The following is a 13,050-nucleotide window of genomic DNA, read 5'->3' as shown; positions in this document are numbered from 1 at the left end:
ACGATCTTAAGGAACTGGAAGGAAAACTTCATGTAACCACATTTACAATTTAGCAGCATAACTTCCCTGACAGTCTGTCTAGAATAGGGCTTGCTTTTCTTGAAGCAATCTCTTGGCTGTTCAAAGGAAGACTTTCCCGGGTCACTTTAAAAACTAGAGACGTTGCCATTAGGGGCAAAGAGATCAAAAGCACCTTAATCTCCTCTATCAGCGGGCCAGCCACTTACCAAGTCTGAGAATGTTCCCCACGTGCTGCTTCCTGAGCCTGCCTGACAGTCCCTGGGATTGGTACCTTGGATCTTGGAAAACAGAAATATGGTTTTACTTATGCAGGTCTCTATCTCTGGGAGACGCATGGAATGATAACACAATGGCCCAGTCATCTCCCACCCCAATGGCTGCAAAACGGTATTACAGAATTCATAATTGGAATAGCTGTGGTTGCTTTCTTTAAAGAGGGATCAAAATGTTGAAATCCATCCAAGAGCACTGCTCGTGTAACCTGAGAATGGGTAGCATTCAGTATTGGAGCACACACAAGGCACTTGCCTTCATGTCCTTGAGAAAGACACCCTCAGCGTTCCTCAGCATGGCCCACTTGGGAAGCACTGCTTGTACAAGAGGCTAGTATCGCAGGCGTACCTGTTCTAGGCTCTCTCTTATACCACTAGGTTGCTACAAATTAAGGTTGCATGAATAGAAGTACACTTCCAAGAACAAAGGAGGTGAGGCCCTTCTTGCTTCTGTATGGCTAACTTGTACAAGGTGTACTGCATTCTGAACCCTTGCACCTTAAGGTGGACTTTGCCCAAACAGAGTGAGCCCTGTGGAGGGGCGCTCAGGATGAGGGGAGTTCTGTGGCCAGGACATAAAAAGCCGTTAAACAGTCAGGATGCATTTAGCCTGCTTATGTTTTTATCTCTGCTCTGATGATTAGCACTCTACCTCATGCTCAAACCTCTCTCACTCTACTCAAATCTCACGTGTACTGATCCCTCTTCCTCAACTAAACCTTGGGCTCCTCGACAGCAGGGATGATGGGTGGTTAACACACAACACCTGACATGCTCAAGAAATATTTGTTGAACGAATGAATGAATAAATAAATAGACAAACAAAAGGGCTGCCTTGGAAGGATGGATTCCTACCTGCCAGTATCTTTACTCAAAGAGCAAGCCATCCCACCCGTCCCTGGGATGACGGGAAGACCCTGGCCTGCTGATGGAAGCGGCTAATGACATTCCACCTGCCTCCCAAAGAGACGCCGGGGGCTGAAGGATCAGGCTTCTCCAGAGTGTATAAGCAAGTGGGGCTCCGGCTATAGAAAGCATAATAATGAATACCAAATTGGAGGAAGTCAAAGATAGGGCTTCCCTGGTGGTGCAGTGGTTGAGAGTCCGCCTGCCGATGCAGGGGACGCGGGCTCGTGCCCCGGTCTGGGAAGATCCCACATGGCGCGGAGCGGCTGGGCCCGTGAGCCATGGCCGCTGAGCCTGCGCGTCCGGAGCCTGTGCTCCGCGACGGGAGAGGCCACAACAGTGAGAGGCCCGCGTACCGCAAAAAAAAAAAAAAAAATAGGGTCAAAGTGGAGTCATGAAGCTGTGGGACCTCAGGCAAACTGCTTTGCCCTTCTGTGTCTTTGTTTCCTTTTGTTGTCAAATGGCTAAAATCATGGCTAGTTCACAAGTGTTGCTGGGAGAATCAAGTGAAATGCTGCCAGTAAAGGGCACGTTGAAAACAACGGAGAGCCCTAAATAGGTAAGGGAGAAAACAGTGACAACAACAGAGATAACTGGCATCCTGGGGCAGGGATGGTCTGGCCTAAGACACGGTGTGGGAAGGTGCAGGGAGAGTTCTGGAGCTCACTGGGCCCAAAGTGCTCAAGTCCTTCACTTACGGGCAGCCTCCCAGGACATCTGGGCTGACTCTTGGAACCCAGCCAGGAGGCTGGCAGTGAAGGGGAGGCTAAGGGCGTCTCTGCATAGGGGCAGAAGGGCACTGTGCCATGGTCTGCACGTCCAGGACAGGAGGACGAAGCTCATTACTGTTGCTCTATTGTTACCAGCACAACACTGAGAATACACCCAGCCCCGCGTAATTGTGGTCCCCTCTTGCCTTGGCCACTAGGAGTCTCAGAATCTAATTTGTAGCCTACCCCCGGTAAGAGCACTGGACCCGTGGGTTTTTTTTTTCTTCACACCTCTCCTATGAGACCGTAAGTTCTAGGAGAGCAGGAACTGTGGCTGTTTGGTTCACTGCTCTACCTACACAGCCAGGCACACAATCAATACTCAACAGAGACTTGTCAAATGACCAGTTGCACCCGTTTCCTTACCCTTCTTTTCCCTTTGCCCCAGTTTCTTCCCTTATTTAATGTTTATCCTGTAACAGCAGCTATATTTCTGAAACCACCTCAGATGCCCTTCTGTACAAGGTGGCGTACAAGTAGATACATAAGAAAAAGAGGACGTAACAAATAAAGAATCCATGGATGCATCAGTCACCCAAGCGGCTTATGTAACACAGCTCCACTGACCTTTCCCGCTCCCTCCCAGAGGCAGCGCTGGCGGGCACCGGCACAGAAGGCACTGGTTCTGAAGTTCAGCTCTGTCCTTAGGAGGCCCTCCTACCAGGCTGCTCCCAGAGATTATGTTACCTCCAGGCCCAGCTGAAAAGTTGCCTAGCAACACTCATTAGACTCCTCACCTCTAAATCCCTCGTTTGTGTCTTACATGTACGCAGTGCGGTGTTAGCGTGACCCTGAGCACAACTCCCCACCTAAAACAGGCTGCTCTTCCTGCATTGCCAGAACCTTCTTCTGTGTCTGCCCTATGACTTCCAGCTGAGACCCCTGAGTTCCCGTCGAGCGTGAGCACTGAGGCAGGCAAGCAGATTGAGCTTCAAGACCCAAAGCCACCGGGTCTGATTAGCACAGGCAAGAAAGAAGCAAGGAGAAAGAGGAAAGATGAGCTGTAAGCCCACACGTGTCCCACCAACGCAGACCCCATCACCCCGAGAACTGCCTCCTTTGAGATTTTCTGCTCTCAGGAAAATGCTTTATTTTTCATCCAGAGGGTCCAAAACATGCAAGTGTGTAAATAAATGAAGTGTTGCTTAAGACCATGTCTAAACAGTGTGCAAAAATAAATATCCTAACTCTAAAGAAAGACAGTGTGCAGTATCCCATCTGGGGAAGCAGGAATACAAGGAGGAGTTTGGGAGAAATAGCTCTATGAGACCCAAATTGTATCTATGGCTTTCCAGAAGCCATGAAAAGAAGTTTCTTTTTGAGCAAAGAAGCCCAAACTCATAGACCCCCAAACATGGGCCAGAGGAGTAGACACGGGCCATCACCCGTTTCCTCGGGCTCTCAGCAACCTCTCCAGGCAACCTCCTCGTTGCCAGCGAGGATAGATTTCACCACGGCCTCTCTAGCTGCATCTCCGGATTAACTACCAGGCAACTGTCAGCTACAAGAATGTCCGTAGGGAAACACTACTCTTTTCCCGTTACTCAAAGAGCAAGCCACGTTTTCTTGTACTGGGTCTAAAACCAGTCAACTCCATCTGGCCTCTATCCCTCAGCCAAAAGTTAAAACAGTAAGCATTACACACATAAAAAAGCAAAAGAGGAATTTAAGCTCTTTATGATGAAATGTATTTTTGATAGTGAAATGAAGAGCAGACGAGGGGAAAGGGTCACATCAAGACATTTGGGATGTGCTGGCCAGTAGGTAGCCACTAGCCATACAGGTCTACTTAAGTTTAAATTTAATAAAGTAAAATTAAATAGAAGTAAACTCTAGTCCTTTCATTGTACTGGTCACATTTCAAAAGCTCAGTAGACACGTGGCTAGTGACCACTGTGACAGATGGATCAGATAGTAAAGAACATTTCCATCATTGTAAGGTGCTGTGTAATAGCAGTGTAAAAGCATTGCTCTGGACCATTCCAAGAGCAGGCGGCGGTCACAATGGTCCATCCCCAACATGGTGGACTCTGTCAACAGGCCCTGCTGGATGCCCATATGCCCCCGATCAACAATTCTAAGCTGGTCCCTCAGTCTCAAAAAAACCCCTTACATCCAAGGTCCAAACACTTCTGGGAATTTTCCTAGTACCCTCAGTGCTGTGTCTCAACCAGACTTATCCCCTCATGCCATCAAAAGTGACCTTGTGACTCATCTCTTGAGCCATACTTCCACACTGCTCTAGGGGTATAGTGGATGGAATGGTGGCTCTCCATAAGATATGTCCTCCTGGAACCTGTGAACTTATTTGGAAAAAGGGTCTTTGTGGATGCAATTAAGAAAAGACCATCCTGGGGGCTTCCCTGGTGGCGCAGTGGTTGAGAGTCCGCCTGCCGATGCAGGGGACACGGGTTCGTGCCCCGGTCCGGGAAGATCCCACATGCCGCGGAGTGGCTAGGCTCGTGAGACATGGCCGCTGAACCTGTGCATCCGGAGCCTGTGCTCCGCAACGGGAGAGGCCACAACAGTGAGAGGCCTGCGTACCGCAAAAAAAAAAGAAGAAAAAAAGAAAAGACCATCCTGGATTCATTCATCAACAGGCCCTAAGTCCAACGACTAGTATCTTTATAAGAAGAGGAGAAGATACAGACAGAAGAGGAGAAGGCCACATGAGGATAGAAGCAGAGACAAGTTACACAGCTCCAAGCCAAGGAAAGTCCAGGGCTGCCGGCAGCCACCAGAAGCTACAAGTGAGGCATGGAACAGATACTCTCTCAGAGCCTCTAGAAGGAACCAACCCTGCCAACACCTGGATTTTGAACTTCTGGCCTCCAGAACGGTGGAAGAATAAATTTCTGTTCTTTTAAGCCACCAGCTTCCTGGTGATTTGCTACAACAGCCCAAGGAAACAAATGCAAGGGGTGAATGGCAAATTATGACTGAATGGGTTTCCTCTCCCAGAGGAACCCACTCCTGGCCTGTGACTTGCAGCCTGGACCCACGGGCCCTCACTGAGCATGAGCAAAGGCAGGCTGAGCTGAGCCCTAACCCCAACAGTCCTGATTTGCACGTGCCAGAAAGAAGCACCTGCTGGTAATGACAGAATGATCTGGGGACAATGCAGCCTCCTCAGGACTCCTCAAATGATGCCACACAGACGGCTGTGGTACCTCTCCCGCTGTCCTTCTCCGCCGGTAGCCTCCTTCTCCACGCTGTGCCAGGCCAGGCTGCACTCTGCCCCTTCTCTCCTGCGGGTCTCATTCCTACTCTTATTCCGAAGCTCATCTTAAAACCCACCCTCCCCAGGCGGGTTCCGAAGCTCCTTCAGACTGCCCCACCCCAGTGTGACAGCCGCACGCCACGGCAGAGGGGGCCCCGAGCGCTAGGGTTGACACAGCTGCGCCCTCACCGTGAGACCCCCGTCAGTCTGCCTCTTCATCTCTCGGGGCCTCACTACGCCCATCTGCAGTATGAGGGGCAAAGTTAGACTGTCTCGATGATTTCCAGCTCTCATGTAGCACATTCACCAGTTTGTACCATTATTCACCTTTTTTGCCTGGCATGCAACAGATATCAAATAATAGCAATGATATTAATGATGATAAAAACTAACATTTATGGAGCCAGACATGATGCTAAATGCTTTACATACATTATCACGTTTAATCAATATTTTTTGGATGACTGGATGAATAGAAAGAGGGAGGAATGGGGCGGTGAGGGGGAGACTGCACTCTTAGTCCAGTACCAGACTCACCAAACCTGTTCCAGCAGAACGCTGTTCCTTTGGCCGGACCCAGCATGGAGCTTAATTTCCCACTAGGGGCTCAGGGATTATGGAGAGGGAACACCAAAGAACTCACAGAAGAGAGATCAGACTTAGGAAATCACTTGCATCTGAATAGGGCACCCTTATTCCTCATGGCCTGACCCCTCCTACCCCCGTCTTTGGACTGTAGGAACTTCTGAAAGGATGCAGTCCCAATTGAGAGCATACAGACAGTAACAGGATCTTTGCACAGATGCTGGCCTAGTGCATCTCGGAATTTCTTCTCCAGCCCACTGGTCTGAGTGCCTTGGAGCACAGGGACGTGGGGACTCAGCACAGAACCATAAACCAGTAGGATTAACCCCCATGTCAACACCTGCTAGATGTCAGGGATCCTCTCGGTCACCTGAGAGCATCTGAAATGACGCATTCCCTGCCACCTTGGCCTGCTCCTCTGGGCTGCCACGTTGCACCTTCACTTGTTTACATCGAGTAACCTGAGCTCAGCGGGCCTGACCGAGGCGTGTTAGTCCTGACACGGCCCAGAGAGGCCAGGACGGCTGCTGTCGGCCCTGTTCTCATTACTCTGCAGGGAAGGGGCCTTGCTCACGTTACCCCATCACTCAGGCACTGGGGCACAGGGCTGGCTCCCCAGGGGCTCAGCCGCTGGTTCCAAGGGCGCAAGGTAAACCCTGGGAGGTCTTAGCAGCTCTTATCGCTGTCGAACCCTCAGGAACTTGCCGAATGTGAAGCATTTGCTTTCCTTCTCCCACAGGACCCCAGGGCAGGCGGCGGGGCCCCCTGGTGCACCTCGCGTTGCCAGAAGAGAGGCGCCTTGTGCTATTAGCTCAAATAAGGAAAATAATGCTAGGGAGATTGAATTTTCTGCAGACTTGTTTAACTTGGTGATTTCTGAGCGCTTGGCGCTGGCAGGCGTTGGGGAGTGGGCTGCCAGCCTGCGATTTATCAGCCGATCCTTGAGAATATTCGTAAGCTTATTAAATCAGCATGAGTCACTCTCTTTCCTTCCTCGCAAACGTGAATCGCGAATCACCAAAGCCCAAGGAAAACACATGACCCAATAGTTTCTTTGGGGCCTAGAGTGTCCAGGGAGCAGGGAGAAGGGTGCTGTCAGCCCAAGGTCTGCCCCACCAGCAAGCAGAACCCCCAGGCAGGGCAGACAGAACCGGCCAGGTGGAGCACCCAGACCACAGGTGTGGGCTGGGAAACACTCAGACCGGGGACCATCTCTGCCCTCACTGGCTCATTCGCTCCATCCTGCCTGTGCCAGGTAGCTGGCTGTGCAATGGGGCAGTCAGCCCAGAGCAGGACTGGCCCAGGCTCTACCTTCACAGAGCTGACGGTCTAGTAGAAGGTTTTTTGTTTTTTTTTTAAATAAATTTATTTATTTATTTTTGGCTGCACTGGGTCTTCACTGCTGCGCGCAGGCTTTCTCTAGTTGCAGCGAGCCAGGGCTACTCTTCGTTGCGATGCGCGGGCTTCTCGTCGTGGTGGCTTCTCTTGTTGCGGAGCACGGGCTCTAGGCACACGGGATCAGTAGTTGTAGCTCGCGGGCTCTAGGCGCACAGGCTTCAGTAGTTGTGGCTCTCGGGCTCTAGAGCGCAGGCTCAGTAGCTGTGGCGCACGGGCTTAGTTGCTCCACGGCATGTGGGATCTTCCCGGACCATGGATCGAACCTGTGTCCCCTGCATTGGCAGGCAGATTCTTAACCACTGAGCCACCAGGGAAGTCCCTAGTAGACGTTTTTGAAATGATTGAAACCCTGCTTCTATTTCTTTCCTAGCTGGGAAAGGTGGGGCAGATCAATTTAACCTCTCTGAACCTCAGTTTCCCCATTCTAATGCCCACTCACAGAGCTGCAGTGAGGATTAAATAAATGAGCTCATATACATGAAGTCCCTCCCATGGTGCCTGGCCCATCTAACTTGCTCAATAGACATCTGCCATGTCTCTAGAAAGAAGGGAGTGATGCGTGACATCCTGTGAAAACCAAGAGGCCCTCTACCAGTCCCTACCGACCTTCCTGGCTGTACACCAGGCTCGGTCCCCTGGGGGCAGTGTGCTCGCACCCCCCGCAGCTCTGGCTGCAGAGAGCAGCTCCATCCTGGGTCTCCTGCCCGGGACTCCTGCCCCCTGGAGCCTCAGCACTCGTTTCAGGTCACCCTTCCTGGCAATCTATAGCAGTATTTCTTTCTCTGCAGCCTTTCTAATCTGGTCTTTTGGCCAGTAGGTCCTGACCACACTCTCGGCCTCCGGCCCTCACCTCTCTCCAAAGAGACCAAGATGGCAATGAGCAGCTTCCTCCCCATGGCCCAGGTCAGCCCACCACCCTTGCCCACTCTCCCCCAGAACAAGGTCCAAAGACTCAAGTCTTCCCCTTTACTGCCCATGCTGGGCTCTCCTCCTTCCCCTGCAAACTTCTCTTCTGGACTCTCAGTTTTCAGTCCCAGGCCCCGAAACATCACCTTCAGGGTGGCCACCTCCAGGGCGAGGCTGTGCACTGCCCAGTCCGGGCAGGGAAGGGAGATATTTGCGAGCATGACAGTGTCTGGGCCCCTCCAGGGACTGAGCCACAACACAGCCCTGTGCCCGCTGCAGGCGGATCTGCACAGCTGGTCAGCACTGCTGAGGCCCTCTGGATGCCAGACCATCTCCTTTCATCCTCACACAACCCCACCCGGCAGGGACCAGCACCCCGCTTCAGGGCCGCACTGAGGCCAGGACGGGCAAGGCAAGTGGCCCAAGGTCAACATGCAGGGAGTGATGGGACGGACCTACCTAGGCTGGAAGGAGACAACAGGGTAGGACCATCAGTGGAGGCTGTGGTGCACACAGGAGAACCAAGGAGGTCCTGGGGGCTACGCTCAGGGAAGCACAGCCCTGAGGAGGCCTCAGCTCCTTCCAGCCCTCCTGGGGGCCCATCTCCAAGGTGGGGCTCTGCCTTTGGGAAGCAAACCCTCCTCACATCCCGCTGGGAGGAGTGAATCTACCTGCCCCCACCCCGAGGCCAAAAGCTCCGTACAAGCCCAGTATGTCCTCAGGGGGGCGGCAGAGCTGCCCTGACTGAGGGAAGGTGTCTCTTGCGGGGCCACCAAAGGCCGGTCTGGAGGAAACACAGCAAAACCATCACCGTGACTGCGTTTAGGCAGCGAATGCACTACAGAGAACTCCCTTTTTCTATATCTAGTTCTTAAGTGGTATTTCATTTTGAAATGGGATTTTGAAAAAGCAAGTATCAGTTGTGGGAGAAGTAGAGGCAGAGGTAGAGGAGGAGGAGGAAGAAGGTGAAGGGCGTGAGAAGCACCCCAGAGCTGAGCAGGAGGGTGCCTGCACCCTGTGGACCACTCCCAGGCCCTCCTTCCCCAGATGGGACAGAGACATCGCCAAGCAGCAGACTGTCGAACGGAGCGGCCGTCACAATCACCCGGGGCAGAGGCCAGAGCCAGAGCCAGGTCTCTCCACAGAAGCCACTACTCAGGACAAGAAGACAGAGCCGATCAAAAATGGGGACTCCAAGCCATGCACTTGCGCTCTGGGGTCCCAGACCACAGCCGACACTTGGGGCTGCAGCTCTGGGGTCTCCCTGGCAACTCCTGCTGCTACGAAAGCATCTCTGATCACAGGCACCCACCACCAACTGACCCGCCCCCAGGAAGGAAAGTGGGACCCAGACAGCCTACGGCTCGTTCCACTTCTGTCCTCGGCTTTCTCCCTGAGCAACCACCTTCACAACAGAGACCCCTGATCTGGGGGTGGAGCAATGCTCTTGCACCCCTTCCTGGGAGGCTGTAAGACACTCCGACCAGCTGTCTGTCCGCCGTTGACTTCCCAGACAGCCCTGACTCGGCCCCGAGCACAGATGTGCTGCCAGGGAGAGGGAGGGACAGGCAACGACTTTCCATCACTGCGGTCTGAGTGAGGCCTGTCATCCTGCCCTTTCATGCCAGGATCGAGAGGGGCCCGGGAAGTGACAAATGTGTCATGGTAGGGGACCAATTACACATGCTCATAACAAGTCCGTGCCAGGACCCTGGGCCACCTAGATGGTAGAGGGGATTTATGGCCCAAACCTGATTTCCCAGAATCCAGCGAAGGCAGGAACAGAGACAGAACCTGGACGGAACCCTCATCCAGGTCTCACTGGGAGCCAGTGTATTTTTGGAGGGCTCTGGCCTCGCCTGCTTGCTGTACTTTATTGCTGGCAGAGGCACGGGAAATTTATTACTTTACAAATCATACCATTCGCAGCATAAATGAACTGTCTGGCTGCGGCACGCTAGAGCCCAGATGATTTGCGAAATGTCTAATGGTAAGCGGAGTTATGCTATCTGCTTACTTACGGCCTCCGAGACAAAAGCCAACCATAACGCAGAGCATCTGCACAGTGTAACTCGAGGCCGGCAAATTGGCTGCGACTCAGAAATGTTGGCTCAGCAGCATTACATAACTCTGTGCGCTCGGCCAGGGACTCAGAGGAACACAGGGCAGCCCCTGGGCCCGGAGAGCTGGCCCTGACGGGGCTGCGGATGACAGGCAGGGCACCACGGGGGCTCGGGGCCTGAGGTCAGGGCCAGGCTGAGCTCCACAGCCTGGCCAGTTCTGAGGCCTGCTAGCAATCAAAAAGTGGAGTGGGCTAGGGGGCCTGCCTGGGAAAGGGGGTACTTGCTAAAGCCCTTCTGCTCCAAATTCCCCAAACCCAGACTGGGAGGATGGTCGTGAAATCACTGCGGCCCCTACGTGTAGACAGGAGCCCGGCAGTACCCACAGCCCATGGGGTGGTCCACCCACTGCTGGTTGACCTGACCAGTGAGCAGAGAGGGCTGACTGCACGATCATCGCACCGACAGGCTCAGCCTGGTCCCGGAGGCGTGGGTCCTCACAAGGAGGGAGGAGACGGCACACCATTTACAGAGGAAACCAGCACGTCACTTGGTCTCCCTGAGCTTCAGGCTCATGTAAGTAGTAGTGCCAGGATTCACATCCGGGCTGTTGTGATTTTGCTCTCATGTGCAATATCTATGCTGAGGGTGACACCCAACGGTCATCATTTTCACAAAGCTCTCTAAACAACCTGTGAGATATGGATATCATCACCCCCATGTTACAGGTAAGCAAACTGAGGCTCAGAGGAGTCATGTCACTTTTCCAAACTCATACAGTTAGTGAGCGGAGAGCCAGGATTCAAGCTCGGGATGCTCTGGTTCTGAAGTTTCTATCTTTCCCACGGCACATGCCTCCCAGGATCCAGAGTGTCATTTTATGGCTTCCCACCACCTCACACTGTTCTGTTTGGGACAGTGGCATCAGACACTCAATGGGTAAGAAAAGTCCAGCAATGGGTTAGAAAAGGGCTTCAGAAAGAGGGGTCCACGCTTGTCCCTGGGAGCTCTCAGTTTGACTGTTCTCAGGTGTGAGCCCCAAGAGGCGTGGGGTGGCCACTCTCTAGGAGGTCCAGGGGAGGGGGTGACTGGAGAAAGCTTCCAGACCAGGGGTGTATGAGTCACTCAAACTCTGCCGTGGCCCAGGAAGAGCAGCAGAGACCTTGCTTTAAACAAATCTACCGCCCGCCTGTGGCTCCGGGACCTGGGTGACTCTCCAAGGGCAGGAGAGGGACCCAGCAGATCTGGCCCCTTTGCAGATGGGCCAAAGGGCCCTGCCTGAATGCACATACGATCCTCAGCTCAGGCTTAAAATGTAGCACTGGGGAAAAGTAAACGCCTGTGGGTTCTCAACCTGTGAAGTCTTTAGCTTAAAAACAAAAACAAAAATGCTTTCTGAACAGTTGATTTAAAAACAGAGGACAGTATTTTCAAACACTTTGATCTTCAAAAATAAAAAAGCTGTCTTGTTACCATAGAGAATTTTGACCGTGCCACTTGGCATTCAAAATCAAAGGCTGTTTGCTGAATACTCATCTAAAAATAGCTTCGTTTTGTTCAAGACAAACGCTTGGCCCCAGAGATACCATCCTCTCACTGTCTCACACAGCCCACACACTCATTCACTTACCTACTCACTCAGCAAAGCTCACTGTCTCCAGTCCCGGTAAAGGCCCAGCAGAAGGGGTCCTTGGATTTCCAATTCCCTCCACGTCACATGCTAAATACAGAATAGGCCCCACGACCTCTGGAGAAGCTTAAATTCAGTTAATGGACTTTTTAGAGCATGTGAACGTCACCCTCAGTAAAGAAGCCTATTAGCCACGTAAATAGTACACACATGTCCATGTGAAGCACAGGCTGCGGGAGGGTGGCAGCACCCACCGTCAGCACCTACATGCCACCGGGATGAATGTTTGCAGGCATTCCGGCCGGGCACTGGCATGTCTCTGTCGGAACCTCCGGGCACATAACTAATACCTTGTGTGACAGCTGCTTTCGGAAAGGTGCAGTGGCATGCGTCACTGGGTCTGATCTTTTCAGAAAACCCCTTAAAGCCTGGGAAACTTGGCCCTGACCCGGACAGGAAGCCACAAGGGGAACACTCTGGTCATGGGCTAAACCATCTTGAGCCATGATACGACCCCTAAAGAGGCACAAAAGGAAGGAGGTTCTTTCTCCCTGTGGGCACACATTCTAAGAAGCTCACGTGGCTCCCCCAGCCCCAGGGGAGGCTCTTTTGGAAGAACAGGGGGAGGTAGGGGAAAAAAACGCTCCTGGACCCAAGTCCAAGTGCTCTCCCGAGCCAGGTGCCAACCCAGCAGCAGGGAGCATGTGAACACAACACAGCCCCTGTGCACCCTCTCCTGGGTGACAACCTCCCCGGCCTGCAGCAAAGACTCTGAAGGCACCTCCTCATGTCTTTGATGACAAAGAGCCAGGCCACGTGCTCCATAGTTGCGGACACTCCAAGAAGCAGTGGGTCTTCACATGACTGAGTCCAGGGCCCCTGGGAGGATCTCACAGAGGTACAGACCCTCTGCCCAGAAAAGCTCGCACAACACTTTTCATCCAGTGTCATGGGGAGGTCAGATGAAGACAGTCTGTGATAAAAGCTCCCCATCACAAGGAGACCAAGGCAGACAAGCAATCCCCATGCAGCTATTACTCTCCCAGCCCCCTAAGCTCTAGAATGCACAAGGTAGGAGCCACGCCTGTGGCCAGAAGATGGTCCAGGACCCGCCTCTGGGGTCGCTGACCTCTTCTCAGCCTAAATGACAATGAAGACTCCAGCTTGTCAATGTTCTAGTGGGGTGCCCTCTCTAACCTTCAGTTCTCCTGCCCGCACATGGAAGCCAAGGCTCTCCACCCAGCTCTCCTGGTGGAGATGCCTCTACCAGGCTTCAGTTTCC

General features: G+C 52.8%; 1 pseudogene; it reads right to left on the bottom strand.

Annotated features, from left to right (window-relative positions):
- The window catches only part of LOC149749648 (uncharacterized), a 133,339-nt pseudogene that overhangs the window by 48,731 nt on the left and 71,558 nt on the right, over window positions 1-13,050 (bottom strand).

This window comes from Delphinapterus leucas, chromosome 3 (assembly GCF_059928025.1).
Source record: "Delphinapterus leucas isolate spDelLeu-1000000601 "Yukka" chromosome 3, BTC_Dleu_Yukka2, whole genome shotgun sequence".
In the NCBI taxonomy this organism is placed as follows: Eukaryota; Metazoa; Chordata; class Mammalia; order Artiodactyla; family Monodontidae; genus Delphinapterus; species Delphinapterus leucas.
This window is presented reverse-complemented; position numbering and strand designations above follow the sequence as displayed.